This window comes from Teleopsis dalmanni, chromosome 2 (genome assembly GCF_002237135.1).
Source record: "Teleopsis dalmanni isolate 2A chromosome 2, ASM223713v2, whole genome shotgun sequence".
In the NCBI taxonomy this organism is placed as follows: Eukaryota; Metazoa; Arthropoda; class Insecta; order Diptera; family Diopsidae; genus Teleopsis; species Teleopsis dalmanni.
In genome coordinates, this window is record NC_051847.1 from 217,811,339 (window position 1) to 217,823,356 (window position 12,018).

The 12,018-nt window shown below is 24.2% G+C and overlaps 1 long non-coding RNA gene across 1 annotated transcript in view; it reads left to right on the forward strand.

The window, feature by feature from the left end:
- The first annotated feature begins 3,297 nt into the window (after positions 1-3,297).
- Positions 3,298-12,018, forward strand: part of LOC119686416 — a 33,534-nt gene continuing 24,813 nt past the window's right edge. The window contains exon 1 of the long non-coding RNA XR_005252925.1: positions 3,298-3,360. This is a non-coding gene — a long non-coding RNA (uncharacterized LOC119686416). The remainder of the gene's footprint in view (positions 3,361-12,018) is intronic.

The following is a 12,018-nucleotide window of genomic DNA, read 5'->3' on the forward strand; positions in this document are numbered from 1 at the left end:
TATTCATAAATTATATACTATTTTTATCAATAAAACAATATTAATAAATATATTTAAAAAGACTAAATAAACTGCTTATTCATAAATGTCTTTTTTTTATTGCCTCATGACTTTCAAATGGGCAAAATATTTTGTGTCACCATGCTTCGAACTCTCATTCTATGTGCTTCTTCTTCTCTCCAAAAATTTTTATACTAAATTTTCAGTGTGTATTCATATTAATTGGATTTTCGTTTTCACTTTTATTTATATCATCTCTCACTATGTAATTCTCTTATACATAACGTGTAATTTATAGTAAAATTTATTTTTATTAATATTAAAAATGTTAATAATGTTGGTAATTAAATTATTAATGGATATCATTTCTATTACATAATTTATTATATTTATTTTTACTGCACATTTAATTTCTAGCTCTTAATCATTTCTTGTGTCAATTATTTTTGAACGAAATCCCATATGACCATTTCATGAATGTGCCGATATAGATTTTGTTTATATTTTAATTAAAAAAAATAATATACAAATTGAAATATAATTTTAAATACCTGTAAAAAATATATTAAACATTTCTTTTTGCAATAAATGAAAAAATATGTCAGAATTCAAGATCATCAAAAAATTAAGATATTAAACTCAAAACCTCAATTTGTCTTTCTTTGGCGACACTGTTATTAGGTAAAGGCATTGAAAATGGTACATTCGATATAAGTGCTGTACTTATGTCGATGTAAGTGCTGTATTTTTACAACTACGAAATATTTATTTATTTGTGAGTTAATATTAATATTAATTTTAACATTCTCTTAATTACTTAAATATACCCAAACAAGCATGCCATAATTAAGTTATATATAATGTTTTATATATATTGCATGCTTATAGTGCTAGCTAACATCTTTAATAAGTTTCTGAAATCACTTCTGTAGAAATATTTTAAATATCCTTTAAAACTATAAAATAAAAGAATTTTGATTAAACTTGTTTTAAACAATAAAAAATTGTATTGTATTAATTGTTAATACAATATATAATAAGTTATATTAGCTTAAAAATCAGTTAAAATTTTGATAGAAAACAACTATTCAATATAGAGTAAATGCTTTCAACATGAATCTATATATTATAGAAATACATTAAGGATAGAGACCACCATTTTTTGATAACTAATGTGAAAAAATTATAAATTTACAAATAATTGCATTTTAGTGTTATTTTAAATATATTATTATAAAATAAAATATTTTGATAGCTTAAACTGATATAAGATTAAAAATCAATATAACAAATAGTAGGTTAAAACATTGATGTTAGCACAATCTGGTCTGGTTATTAGTTGCGATGTATAGTATCCCTAAAATAATAATAATAAAACTATTTGTTATATAACATTTAAATCAATTCTAAATCTGTGTCAATGCGATTTGATTTAAGTAAAAATGTAATGCATTTATTATAACACCCTAACCTCTTTAACTTGAAAGCATCTGTCATTGTTTTACACATACTATAGCTTTTTTTAATATATAAACATTAAAATATATAACAAATTTAAAATTCGCATAAAATGTTATCTTTTTTTCTATAAAAGGAATAAAAAAGGGTATGCAAATATTATCCAATTAGTCGTGAGTAGTCAAAACTTTTTACAAATTAGTCGCTAACAAAATAAAAAACAACATTTTAGTATAAAAACGCAAATCTATTTTAAATAAAAAATTTACTTAAATAAAACATTTCTCATAAATTGTCTAAATGTGTAATTTCGATAACACATTACACAAATATTGTATAAAACGAAATTCAACTAACAACTCTGCTCCAGCGTTGCGTGAGCCCTTTTCGTTTTGCGAGTATGAACACTTATTTATAATAAAAAAAAAAAAATAATTTGTCTTTTCTGCTTTCGTTCATCGTTCCAAGTGCCGACTTCAATCGAATTCTTTTTTAGTTTTTCTTTCGTGCAGTGTATTCGTTCAGTCTTATGTGAACGTTTGAGAAGCATGTACAGCTTTCTCGTCAGCCATTAGAGGAGATTTTCATTCTCCTTTTTGTGCTTTCGTTATTGGAAAAATTAAAATTGGAATTATATTGTAATTATTTCAAGTGTTACATAAATTTTAGAAAAAATATATATAATTAATATATTATCACAAAAAAAAGTGTTCAAATATAAAAGAAGTGTACGCTTTAAAGTAAATTTAATTATTTTTAGAATATCGATTTTATGAGCACATTTACTATGTGTGAGTGCTATTGATGAATTAAAAAAAGTAGTGGAATGCAAGAAACCACATATAATTTTTAATTTTGTGTATTTTTATATTTATGTGTAAATATTAAATTTTCGTTAAAAATAAAAAATAAGACTAATACTTAAAAAATAGTTTTTTAAAAATTACCTAATCGCCAAATAAGAGAGATTACGTTCTATTACCTTTGCTCTGTGTGTCTGCTTTTGTTTACTCTCGCTCTCTCTCATTGTGTTTTATACGTACCGGGTTCATCATCAGTTTTCTTTTCTTTGTTTAGTTAGAAGAAAAAGTTTTTTTTTTCATGCTATGTGTAAAAATATTTTAATAAGTTTTCATTAATATATAAAACGAGTGCAAAAGTATTTAAAATATTAATATATTTATATTTTTTTTTGTTTTTTTGCACGCTCTGCATATTTTTACATTTTTACATGCAAATATGTTACTTATTTTAATTGTATTATTGTGTGGATATTAGTTGAAATTTTTTTTCACATTCCGCTACTCCAATATCGTCGTCGCGTACGTTTGTATCCCCCCTGCTTGGGACGGTATTCGCTCTTATGTTGATTTGCCGTTTTCGTTTCAGTGTTTTCGGTTTTTGGCAATAAAAAGCAAATAAAGTAAAAAAAAAAATATTCACTACAAAAGCAAAGAATGAAAACGAAATTAAAAGAAAGAAATTGATGAATTAATTTCCATTTCTTATATATTATAGTGTGGTGTTTTTTTTATAAATATTTTGTGTGAAAACTTAATGTTAAAAACTGATTGATTAAATATTTGTACATAAATTGCAGCAGATCCGCACGAGATACAATAATTTTATGTAAAATATTTGGGAGGAGTTAAAAGGTACACATATTAGTAGTACATATGTAATAGAGATATTGCTAATACTTTTCTTTAGTGCAAAAATTGAAATAAATAGCAATAAAATTATTCACACAATAAATTAATTGATTTATCTATTACAATTATATAGTTACGAATTTTAATCTGATCATAATTAAACCAATGTTAAAGTATATAATTGCCTGATTTAGCCGACAAGGCTACCAGATCTAAAGTTAGCAGTTTGTGGTTAAAAAATAAATAAGAGGTAATGTTTAAGTTTAAAAAACGAAGTTGTTGACCACTCCCTATAAATTTTTTTAATTAAATAATATTTAAAAAAATTATTAAATGGTTTTGGTTATTGTTATTTTTTTTTTATTAAAAATGATTAAAAAGTTATCTCTAACTTTGTCGAAGTTTCAATATCTTTCAGACAGAATTGTTTCCAAAGAATTATAATCATACGTATTTTAACACTATTTTTTTATTTGAAAAATATATTATTTTTACAAATAAATTACTTTCATCCATTTTTATTGTTGTGTTGTAACGTGGATAGGCGACCTTGTACCTCTGAAAGGGAGCTATCAGTATGTACTTGACAATCTGTACAGATAAGTGGTGATGGTTCCGTGATGTACACTCGGCCATTCCTAGTACACTTCCTAGTGTGCACATTTTCATACGTTTAACTTAAGTTTTGAAAGATTAGAATGTTATGAGATAGGCGGGTGTCATTTAAACTTTTTGTCTTGTCATGCTGATCGGGAATATATGTGATTTCAATTATTTTCGACTTTTTACAAATACATTGATAAGTTTTATTGTCTTTTCATGTTTTGTGGGTAGAGTAGAGTTCCAACTGTTATTCCAGTCGTGTATTTTGATGTTCAAATTACTTCTGATTAAGCATATGTTAATACAGATGTAGACATATAGATCAGATAAACTTTTGAAGATTTATATTGTTCCATTCTAATGTTTAAATGCCAGGTTTCAATTTAAGGTACTTGAAGTACTCAAGTATTGTAATGCTCAAAACTTCAAAGCTCTCGTAAAGATTATTTAGTAATATTTATAAGTTTAAAACAGTTTATTTTATTCTATACTCGCTATATAAAGTGTGTATAAGTTAAATATACAATCATAACCTTAGATCATTTTTGATTATAAAATATTTTAGTGGTATAATTTCAAATAATAAATATAATAATTTTTTTTAATCTTCTTGACAGTCACGCAGTGTTTATTTGCATAAAAAATATCATTATTTCTAATATTTTGCAGACTATTTAATAAATAATCATAAAAAGTTAAAGCTATTGTCTGTTAAAATAAATGTTATCAAAGGAAAATTATATACATTTATCTAAATAAAAAAAGTATTTATCTCTTCTTATCGAACAGTCGAATCGATCTCCCGTTTTCATTTTACCCATACCAACCACCCTTCTTCGTCTTTCAATCAATTTAACAAACGTTGCCGTCAAATTGACTAACAACTAAAACCTTATTTTGCAAATTTCAAAGCTTTCAAACAGAAAATAACTTAAAAAGATAAATATTCTAACAACAACTTATCATAAACAATAAAATAAACTTATTGCCTCCAGCACCCCAAGTTCGAATTTTAATGGGTTTGACACACAAGTGCACTACATAAATACAATGTCTGTCGTTTACAATACGTACATATTTGTTGGAACTGCACGTATACACTTTCAATTGGTTTTGCTTTATATTCATTCTATAACTGCGATTTTATTACATAAAACTTCAAAAAAAAAAAAAAAATAAATTAAATTTTCAATTATTATGTCAGTATTTTCTTAAAGAATTATGAAAACTGTCATAGTTTATCAAAGACTCAACTCTATCCATCCAAACATTTATACGCTTACAAATGATACAATAAATTTCTTTTTAAAAACTTGGTTGCAAATATAAATTTAATCAGCTTTTTTCTTTAGATACATTCAAAATATCTCAAACTGAATTGATTGAGATTTGAAATCTCCCTGATTTTTACATTCTCCCTCGTTGGCTGTCACTTTTTGTAGGCTCTCGTTTGTGTGCGGTGCGCTGGCAAAAACTGGTTAGCTGATTTTGTTCTACAGATTGCATGTATGGCTGTTTAGGTGATTGGGTCCAATAAAGAAAAACACGTTTCAATAAGAAATTGTCAATATTTGCTTAGAATGTATACGGAATATCAGTGTTTTTTGTATGAAATATTAATTGTACGTTTGCCCATGTTTGCATATTCTCGTAATATGAAAAATTTTATAAAAGACTCTGTAGTAAACTTTGATAAATGAACAAATGAACAAATCTTTTTCTTCTCAATAAAGATCTGTCTTTAGTTTATTAGCATAAAAATGACAAATTACCAAATAGACTAAGTTGATTTTTATTACTGTCATGATAATCGAATTATTGTGGCAAAATATATTCTAATAATTAAACGTTATTAATAATAAATAATAACCATTAACGACATCCGTATCTTAAAAAACTAAAATTACATTTAGGAATTGGCGAATCCATCGGTAAGATGTGTTAAGTTTAAATATGCAGAGCAAAAAATTATATCATTTTTAAGTAATTTTTACAGAAAAACCAAATTATTGTACATGCGAACTAATTTTACAAGATTAGTCCTTTTCTCTCTGGTATTAGTAATGACAAAGATTTCTATTCTCTCTAGTATTATGCTATGTATTCGAGTTCGAGTATATTATATATACATATTATACTATTACGAGTTCGCGAATGCAACCATGAGATGTGAGATGAATCATTTTTAAGTAATTCTTAAAGTAAATACAATACCATGAACAAACAGCTGTTTGAGTTATAGATGTAATAATATATTTAGGTATTAAAAAGTGAAGAGCAAGCAAACGATTGAGTTTCAAATGAATGAATGCTTGAATCTAAAAACGCGTTTAAAATTTACAGACAGAATTTAACGCAGACTTGTGCCTGTTTCACAAAGCTAGCAACATTCTTAAGTATGTTTAAAGACTGGAAGTTGGGAAAAAATATATTCACAATTATGAATTTCAGTTCTAATCATCATTACTTGCTATTTCACCGTATCTGTATTCTAAACCAGGCATAAGTTGTTTGTATTATATATTTTTTTCTTGCTTTTTGTGACTCCCAAGTAGTCTACGCAAAAACAGTTGTTTTTGTCATATGTATTAATAATAACAAGCAAACCAATAGTTCTTTAAGTGAACGAAATAGATATGAAACTGCTAAAGTAGTTTCTGATGGTCTCTGGTCTTTACCAATTATGTTTTTCTTTTTTAAATTCATTGCTATTATCTATGATCTGGTTTTAATGAAGAGCGATTATCTTTTACAAGAAAAAAATGGTTTTTAGTTTTTTGATTTTCAATCAATTGTGTTGAAATTTGTAGTGCCAATAATATAATTTTTATAATAATATTTAATAATGTTTTAATAATAATATTTTAATAACATGATTTTCACAATATAATAATTTCATTATATAATTTAATTATAATAATATAATTTTAATAATATAATACAATTTTAATAAAATATTATTAATTTTTACTAAAAGTAAAGGAAATAATCAAGCAATAAATGTAAGCTTTCAAGTTCCGTGCACTGTTAAAAATTACCTGTAGGATGCTATCTACAAACCATATGAGAATTATATCCAATTAAAAATACAATACATATAAAGTTTGATGTATAGGCAATATCGTCTCTTGCTAGGAGTAGATAAGACTTACGACTTTTTATTGTCTGACTTTGATCAGGTTTAAGAAAATTGGGCCGCCTAATATTAGGATATTTTCACAGTATTAGCAAATTCTGGTTTTCGGCCTTTGTTTGTTTAGGGTCAGAAGTTATCAGTAAGAATGTACTATGGTGTTTTACTTCACTATAAATATTCAATTCTATAACTGTTGTCATATAATAAAATATTTTTATTAATATATTAAAGATAAAACAATAAATTAAATTTAATATTATTTTCTTTAATATGTGCAGGAATTTACTAATCACTTGTGTCAATTATATTGAATGCTCTGCTCTTAAGCTATTGTTTTTCTTCTCATCGCGTTTGCTTAATTAATGCAGTTTTTGTTGCGTGAAGTTAATAGTCAAGTTAAGAACCATGAAATGAATGGTGTATATAGAAGCACTTAACTATTGTCATTTTATTTAGTTCCAGCACTTTAGTTGCCAATCTTAAATTTTGTACCATAAAATAATATGTAATTTTTTTATCCTCAAATTTTATTTACAATTTTTATGTTTTATAAGCTCTGAATCTTTAAAGGTGAAGTAGTTGTAAACTATAAGTTTAGTTTCAAGTTCTAAATAACTGTTGTGTGCTATTGCAAAGTAGTAATATATGGTGTATGTATTATTGTATATTCTCCATATACTAATAATTATACTAATATGAAATATTAGATTGCCGATGTAGGTAGTAGTGCAAGATTGTAAAGCTCAATTAGCAAAAGCGTAATTAGCATCATTTTAATAGAACTGCAGATGCATAAACGAAAGTTAATTTTACTTAGACGAATAGCAATATTAACTCACCGTGCTTTAAATAGCTTTTATGTGATTCTACCTTATATATGTATATAGTAACGTGAATATACTGTTAGCACTTAAATTTAAATTTATTTTATAAATATTGTATTTGTATAAAAGAATTTCAATGAATAAAATCATAAATTACCGAAAATGCACAAAAATATAAAAACAATTTAATTTATAACCGAATTGCAGCTTAAGATTCCCAATTATAATCTATATCATTCGAACTATTCTATTCTGATTCTATTCTATTGATTCTATTCGAATGATTCTGTTCTATATATATGACTATATTTTAATGATTATATTCTAATGATTCTGATTCCATTCTAAATATTTCATTCTAAACATATTCTAAACACTCTATTCTGTTTTATATTATTATTTCCTATTCTTTTTTTATTAAATTTCTATTTTATTATAATTTATTTCTTTCTGTTGTCTTTATCATCTATTATAATTACCTATTATAATTTGTCAGAATATATTTTATATGGCTATAAATCTGTCGTCTACGCTTCCAAGTTTTTGTAAGAAATTAACGTATTGAATTGGTTAATAAAATTTAAAATATCTTTAAAATTTTGTAATAACAAATGCACATAGTAAAATTCTAGCTTTCGAATTGAAATTTTTATAGACAATATATATATTGTATATATTTTAAACAAGTTTTATTGTTTTAATTTATCAAATAAACTTAAGTCAAAAATAAATACAAAGTTTTGAAAACTCCTATCTCTGTTGGATCGATACTGTATTTATATTGCAAGCATTTTCTTGATATGATATTTATAAACTAAAAGAAAGAGTACTAATGATTTTTGAGTATATTAAACCATTTTCATTGAAAGTGTGTTATATAGATAGTACTTACATGTATATGTATGTATATCAATGTTTGAATTTTGGATGGAATGTTAAAGAGGGAAAGTACCAAACATCCCCCTAACTCGAACTAATATCTAAAAATATATTTTACTATTTTTAGCAGCAATAATGTATATCTTTTTAATAACATCAAATGGTATACGTATTTCACAGATGGAAATTAAAAAAAAAAAACTGAAAACAGAATTAATGGATTTAAAGTATACTGTAGAAATAAATAAAACGGTCTAAGCAATTTAAAACTGATGTTTATTTTAATGAGTATGAATAAAAACGTGAATATAAGAGTTTATCTACCTTGTCTTTAAACTATATTAGTTTATGTATTGGTGCCTAAAAAAGTAGTTAAAAGTATTAATTTACACATTATTATAATTTATTAACGTTATTTGAATTCATTAACATTATTATAACTTATGAACATTATTCTATAATAAATATATGTATAATATTTCATTGACTTTCGTTTTAAGCTTCTCATTAAATATTTTCTCATTAATACTAAATCTGATAAATGTTATAACAAATAAAACATATTCTGTGATATTAGTTCTCATTTTATATTTTTTTTATTAAGAAATTAAATGTACTATGATATTTAAATATGTATCTATGAGATGGTGCCATAAATTGTTATTGTATTTTACGAAATATTTAATTCGTACATTTTAAGAACTAAAAATAGATCATTTTACTTTTCAGCAGAAAATGAACATACTTTTTCTTTCTATTGTAGCTAAAATTATTAAGCTTTTTGCTTCATTCCTGTATAAATGAAATTAATTATCAGCTGATTTCGTAATCTGTGACGTACGTAACCAATGAGAATATTTATTTTTATTTAAAAATTTCTTTAAACAAAAATATGTGCAGTTTTTATATCTAAGTATAAAATGATTTTTGTCTTTGACGAAATAAATAATGATTTTTTTGCTAAAACTTATATAGTAAATACATATATAAAAATTTTAATTTTGAAAATTAAATATAGTTCATCATATATACATTAAATAAATGTTTTGCAAAAATAAAGAAATGATCATATTTTAGGTCCATAAAATTAGTAGTAGTAATCGTTTTCTTGATCTTAGATAATAATCTTCATACTGTATATTACATATTAATATACAAATTGTCCAACTTTGTTCTTGACTAAGAAAATGGTGCTGTGAATTTAATTTAATTTATCTATAAATTTTACGAGAATTATAATTTTAAAAACTCATGATGAGTATTCGAGTCACGCTTTATGCAGCTGTCCTACAGTGGTCATAAAAAGGTACCAATGTTACCATAAACTAGATGAGAATTATAATATCATTTGGTTCTACAATTATGCAATAAGACTCCCATCAACTCTTAACTCTTATTCGATTGTTTTTCAGTATTCATATAGTTTAAACTATTTATTTTAACTCAGTATATTTAATTTGTTTGTATTGAACAAAAATTGACACCACTATTTATTATTGTAGTACTTTTTTTTAACCGATATACTCACTAAAGCCTTCATTGAAATGCCATAGATATATAAAATTTCCTATCAATTACGAAGTAATTCTTTATCTCTTTCATAGATACAGTTAATGCTTAAATATGCTAAAAAAATTCAATTAAATAATCAAAGGTTTAAATATTAAAACACAAAAAAAGCGAAAAAATAATATGATAGTTCTAATTAACAGCACTAAAAAAAGCTATAACAGTGGTACAATAATTCACAAAAAAATTCTGTACAGACATTTTTAATTTTTAATGGATTTTACTCAAAAGTAAAATCCGTCTAGGTTTTTATATATTATATAAATTACTTAAAAATAATTAACAATGCATAACAATCATTTATATAACTCTTTAAAAGTTCTTATTATTATGTTTTAATTTATAATTGCCGTGGTCAGTAATACTAATATTTTTAATTTGCTTTATAATTTAATTAACCTTGAAATTTTTTCAAGATTTTTTTCCCTAATTTTTGCAATGGTGTGAGTAAAATAATTTCTTAAGCAATTTTGATACATCATATGTTATATTTCTAGCATTTTTTGTGAATTTTAATTTTATAAAAAATGAGGTCAGTGGGGTGAAAAAGATTCTTTTAAGATTCTTTAAAAAAAAATATTTGATACGAGTGTTTGGTTTTTATATATAATTTAATAAAATCATTGTAATAACGATTTAGGTTCAAATTTCACTAATATTGTTATTATAATAATCTATAATAATAATCTCGTATATGTCTTACAATTTATATAATAAAGATTAGTTAATATTAGAAATCACTGTAAAAATAATTAAAATACATAAAATAAATAATATTAAATATTGTATAAAATATTTGTGAGGTGGTGGAATAGTTCTGTGATGAGCAACTTCTCTCTCTGTGTTGATTAAATTATTAGGATTTTTTAATAAACTATATGTATCTAGAAATGTAAAGAAGAATATTTTAAGTATAATATGATATCTATAAATAAAATAAATCTTCATTTTAAAACATTTTATTTTATAGTTTTCCATTTTCAATATTAAAGATTATAAAATCCAAATGATAAATTACAAAAAGGTTAAGGTAATTAACATAACAATGTAAATGCAAAACCTATGTACCAAAAACAAAATCATTATATTTGCAATAACAACAATGTTGTCTTGACACTAGAAGAGAATTCACTGTCGAAGAGTGTAATCGTTTGTGTAATAAATGTGAAAATTCCATATACTAATTGAAACTAGATGGCGGTGCAACTCTTGTTAGTGTAAACAATAGTAAAAGGTTAAAAGTTTAATTTAGATATCTTGAAATGTGAGCTATATCGGCACATAGCAATGAAGGAAACCTAGCGTAGCATATTCTGATATACGTTGTCCTATCCGCGATATGTTTATAGGTTGTACCTTTAATTTGTTTTTATGCAGATGTTTTCTTGTTTGTTCTGTCTATTTAAGACTCTGGATGCTATTTCATATATTAATTCATATATAACATGTTAAATGTTTTAGTGTAACTAGGGCTTAGGCTGTCTTCGAGATGATAATACTTTTAAATACTTGAAAAAACATTGACTCATATCTTTAATACACGGTAATTTTGAATGAGTTTTTTTTTTCAAAATATATTTAAGTTGAAATTCTTTGAAATAACTTATTAAAAAGCATAATAGAAGAAGTAATCTTATCAAATGTTACAATTATCATTTTATCTAAGCATACTATAGCGGCTTACAATATAATAAACTTAACTCATTGTTCATTTAGACATTTTAACTTTTTCTATAATAAAATAAGTCTATTTTGGCGTAATAAGAAAGTATATAATAAGTATGTACAATATTCTGTTTTTTGTTTTTATGCGATTTAAGCAATAAAGTTTTAGATTTGTTTACACACCTTTGTGATAAGGAAACTTCTCTTGCACAATTATTGAAGTGAATGTATC